Below are 5,719 nucleotides of genomic sequence, written 5' to 3'. Positions count from 1 at the left end.
TATTGTTAATAATAAAAATATTTCATATATTTAAAAATATTATAAAAATATCTAACTGTAAAAAATATTTTTTTTCATTAATAAAATTGTCATTCACTGTGCTATTATTGTTATTTGGGAAGAGAAGACTTATCCATGACCGACATTAGAATTTAATATTGGGAAGTGGAGTGAAAATAAGATTAATATGTAACGGATGTCACGTTAGCATTTTCGTTTTACACTTCAGTTAATTTTGATAAAGAAAAAGGCTTTTTCTTTTACAGTTGAATATTTTAATAATATTTTTAAACTTATGGAAGACACCTTTATCATTAACAACCGTGAAAATTATTTTTGTTAGCATTTTCAGATTGATAACGAAGGATAAAAAAGTAACTACCCGTGTCATGAATACTCATTATCATTTGTTATACCTAAGTAGGTTACATTATTGATAAAAGTTACTAAGAATATGACTTAGACTACATTTATTTATAAGGATAGAACATTGAGTTATTACAAAAATATAAAATTATATTTAATAAATAAAATATAAATAAAAATATTATATTTTAAGATATCAAATAATTAATAATAAAAATATAATTTATTTTATGTTTTTTATTATTATTTAATTTTTTATAAATATTTAGAAATGGTATAAAATATTGAAATAAATTACCTATATATAAAATATTGAATGAGAATTTAAGAAGAGTTAGTAAATTGAAGAGATTCCATGTGGATTTTGATGTTTAGATTCTCACCACTCTCCAATTGTTGCACTCCCACCATACCTTCTCACTTATTAGGATAAGTACAAGATTTCATGTCTTGCCGGTTTGAATATTTTCACACGTTAGTATTCCTTTGAAATTATTCGTATTTCCTATTCATATAACATAACCATGATAAATAATAAAATTAGTACATATAATATATATGCTTGACATGAGCAATCAATTATATAATTAGAGAGTAAAAGCTCAATTTGATCCTTAAAATTTAAATTACGTGTCAATTAAATTTCTGATTTTTATAATGATCAACTATGTCTTTTAAATTTGAGCTATAATTGTGACTAAATGGAGTGGGGAGAATAAATACTAAAAATATAAAAATCTACCAAAGAAAAAATTCATGCCGTCTTGGCTTATTAATTGTTTTTAGGGCCTCTTCATGAAGGAGGATAAGAAAAAGTCGTTCAATACTAAATCAGACTTTGCACACTCTGCTAATAAGGAGGTGGTGGGTGACCAGAAGGAACTAAAAGGACCTTTTAAAGTTCAGCTAAAAAAGATGGTCTGACATAAATTAACACTTATTTGGTGGTTAAGCAACTACAGTCAAATGTTGGTGATATAAGAAAGACTAATAGAAGCATTAAAATTAAAAAAAAAAAAAACTAGCAAGGAAAAAAGATGGGAGAAGTGTGGTCTGCAGTGGTATCAAACGGAGTTTAAATGGCTAGTAAAATGATAATCCGAACAAGAGAATCTGTCTGAATGTCGATCAGAATTCTGCTACTGAGGTGGAGGGTGTCAGCCGTCAAATGGCGCCCCAAGTGATATGAAAGTGCTCTCTTGGAATTGTCGAGGTTTGGAGAGGCCCCTGACATTCCAAAATCTTAAAGGGATATGTAGATCCCACTTCCCCGAGGTTGGTTTTATCTGTGAAACAAAGAACCAACTCGACAGGTAAAAAGAAAGTTGAGAGCGTGTGGTTTTTAAATTGGTTCCTTTGCAATCCAATAGTGGCAGTTGGTGGCCTTGCACTTGCATGGAAAGAAGGGATTAATGTGGAGGTGATTGACTCAAGTGACTTCTTCGTGACTGCTAGAGTTTTGGATGATTCAAAACAAGAGGCATGGGGTCTAATTGGAGTTCATTTCAGCTATTCAGAGTAGATTTGGGTGCAACAATTTGATATTGTTTCTAGAGTAATGCAGTTTTTTAGGGCAAATGTATAGTTCTTGGAGATTTTAATGCTGTTAAAAACCTTCAAGAAAAGATGGGTGGCAATGCAGTTTCAGATTCAGCTGTGACATATTTCAATAACTTCATTAATGGGAACAATTTAGTAGATCTTGGGATGGTAGGAAGGCCCTTTACATGGTCAAACAAACGAAGAGGGCAGGAGTTAATTCAATAGCGGCTTGATAGAGTGATTGGTTCAGCCGAATGGCTCTCCCTTTACCTGACTGCTGTGGTCCGAAGGCTTAATGAGGATGGTTTAGATCACGCACCGATTTTACTAGATTCTAATCTACCGTTAGAGAGATCAAAACGGAGATTTAAATTTCAGGAGCGCTGGTGCTGGAATGAGGAAGTAAAATCCATAGTCAAAGAGGCATGGGGATCGGTGTTTGAGGGCTCTCTTATGTTTGTTTTGACTCAAAAGCTGAAATTGTGCAAGCACTCTTTAGTTCATTGGCAACAAAACTCTAGAGCTAATTCTTAAAAGCAAATTTAAGAACTTAAAGAGGATCTGAAAAATTTTAGAAATGAAGGTATTTTTGGGGGAGAACAGATCACAGCTTTGGAAAAGAAACTGAAGGAAGCATATCTCAATGAAGAGAGCTATTGGAGGGAGAAGGCAAGAATTAAGTGGCTAAAGGAAGGTGACCACAACACAAAATTCTTTCATCAATTTACGAGAATCAGGTTTCGGAGGAATAAAATTTGGAGTTTGGAGGGTAATGACGGTGCTACAGCAGCCACAAATATAGAGATTGCGGGAGTGGCGAAATCCTATTTCAGGAAGATCTTTACGACCTCAGCTATATAGGATCCGAGCCAAGTCTTTGAAGATTTTGAGTCAAAGGTTACGCCAACTATAAACCGTAATCTTCTTCACCCAGTTACAAAGGAAGAAGTGAAGAGAGCTACATTTAGTATCCATTCCTAGAGTTTCCTGGAGATGATGGATTCACAGCAAATTTCTTTTACGTTTTTTTGGGACATTATAGAAGGAGACGTATTTGCAGCAATAAGAAGTTTTTTATCGGGAGGTCGAATGCTAAAGTGCTTCAACCATACTTAGATATGCCTCATTCCTAAAGTCCCTGACGCACGTGTTATGTATAAAATTATTTCAAAGATTTTGGTTCATAGACTACAAGCCATAATGAATTATCTCGCAAATCAGAGTGTTTTCTTAAAAGGGAGGTTAATTTCGAACAATATTCTAATCTCCCATGAATATATGCATTATTTGAAGACAAAGAGATTTGATATTGAAGCAGAAATGGCTCTTAAACTGGATATGAGTAAAGCCTATGATAGGGTGGAATGGTAATTTTTATGGTTTATGATGGAAAAATTGGGGTTTGATGTAAGGTGGATAAGGTGGATTCAGGAAGTTGTGATGACTGTTTTTTACTCTGTTATTGTGGAAGGACAACCGTATGGCTACTTCTGGCCAACCAGAGGCATCCGATAGGGTGACCCTCTGTCTCCATATCTTTTTCTCTTTTATGCAGAAGGTCTATCCTTTTTGCTACACAAGGCAAAGCAAAATGAATCATTTATGGTGTTTAGATTTGCAGGCGTTCCCCTAAAATTAACCACCTTCTCTTTGCTGACAATTCTATATTATTATGAAAGGCTCCTCCCTATATTTGTGAGCATATTTTGGAACTGTTGGATAATTATGAAAGATATAGTGGGTAAAAGATAAACTTGAGTAAGTCGTTTGTGTTTTTCAGCAATAATACTCCACAAGATCACAGAATTATGCTGGCTAACCTGCTGAATATCACTTATATTAGCGCACAAGACAAATATTTAGGCCTACCATCTATTGTTCAAAGATAAAAAAAGGCAACTTTTGGTGCTATTAAGGATAAGGTGCAGAAGAAGGTGGAGGGCTGGAAACGGAAGTTGCTCTCCTTCGGTGGGCGTCACGTACTAACAAGGGCAGTGGTGAAGCAGTACCCATCTATACACTATCGTGCTTTAAACTCCCTTATTCCTTAATCCACGAGATCCATGGAATTCTAAGACAATTTGGGTGGGGACAGAAGGGAGACGAAAGAAAGACTTCCTGGGTGAGTTGGGATACTATGTCAAGACCCAAGAGAGATTGAGGATTGGGTTTCAAAGACTTGGGTGCTCAAAATTTGGCCTTACTAGAAAAACAATGCTGGCGACTCGCAACTCAACCTAACTCGTTAATTGCTCAAGTTCTAAAAGGCAAGTATTACAGATACAGAGATATTATGAATGCAGAAAGTGGGAACTCACCTTCGTGGGGTTGGAAGAGTATGCTGGAAGGTCGAAAGGTCACTAAGAAAGGTCTTATCTGGAGCGTTGGAACTAGTCAGTATGTGAATATCTTTTCCGATCCATGGGTTCCTTCCCCTCAACAATTTTCACCACTCTTCCGACTGAATGCTTTCTCGACAAACCAAGCAGTAATCAGAGTCAGTGACCTGTTAACCCCCAGTAAACAATGCAATCAGCAGATCATTCAAAGCATATTTCCAGCCCAAATTAGCAACCGGATTTTACTAACCAAAATTATTGATGGTAATGATAAACTTACATGGATGTTTCATAAATCTGGTAAATATGAAGTCTCTCCCGGGTACCGAGTAGATTATCAATTCAATCATCCCCCTTTGGACCTCATCCCAAAATTGGCATCTTCCTATGGCGAGCCTTGCATGAGCGCCTTCCAGTTATGGAGCTTCTTCACCTGCGGCTGCCTAGGAGATCCGAGACTTGCCCAAGGTGTAGCGCTGCTGCGGAATCGATCATACACTGTCTTTTCTCCTGTGTTCATGCAAAACAAGTATGGCTGAAAAGTCCGTTCAGTGGTATGGACCATCGGGAATAAGCAAAATTTTTCTACCAGTGTTGGGAGCAGAAGCATACTCACCTGAACCAGTATGAGATGGAGATGGCCAGTCTGTTGGCATTGAGCGTGTACTGCTGGTCCATTTGGCGTGCCCATAATGAAACCATTTTTGAACAAAGAATTAGCCCCCAGAAGAAGTTGATGAAGCTGCGAGAAGACTCTTGCGGTTCCTTTCTTCAGATGTGTCTTCTCCAAGTTACCAATTCTTGACTTAGGGATTTCTTTTCTCACTTAATTGATATTATGTTTCTTGCTCACTACTTGAGCCTTGGGATTTTTCTTTCTTGTCTGAATTACTATGGTCATATTTGGACATTTTATTCTTTTTCAATTTAAATTGAATAATATCTTTACCTTTGATAAAAAAAACTATGTCTTTAAATTGAAAAATGTGAATCTCTGTTTGTCTCCGAATAAATTGCCATCTTAACAACATTGATGTGTTTTGTTAAGTGTCAACTTTGCAATATAAAAATGACGTTGTTCAAGGAGAATCCACCTAAAACCCACTCCACTCTTGCTGAGACTCGGAATTTCCATCTCCCTTTTTTTCTTATCTATCAACACTTCATTCCAAGAAGCTATTACCATCGGAGACTCCTTTACTGCATATTGCATGATGCCGAGACTGAGCCTCACACTCGACATTGCCATGCAAGGCCATCACCGCGCCTCTCCTGATTTGAAAAATCCGAGTATCATCTTTGTAGGTGACCCCTAATCTGCCTAAGAAGTTTCTTTGGCCTCTTACTTGACCACATGTCGTGTCCTCCTCCTTGAAGATGTCTCTGCTCCGGCAATATTGTGACACTGCTCCTCTCCTCTAGCAGCGATTTTTCATGTGCAGTTAATGTCATGATGACCACTCCCGTGAGGG

This window comes from Arachis ipaensis, chromosome B04, assembly GCF_000816755.2.
Source record: "Arachis ipaensis cultivar K30076 chromosome B04, Araip1.1, whole genome shotgun sequence".
Classification (NCBI taxonomy): domain Eukaryota; kingdom Viridiplantae; phylum Streptophyta; class Magnoliopsida; order Fabales; family Fabaceae; genus Arachis; species Arachis ipaensis.
The sequence above is the reverse complement of the archived record's forward strand: the minus strand, read 5'-3'. Positions refer to the sequence as shown.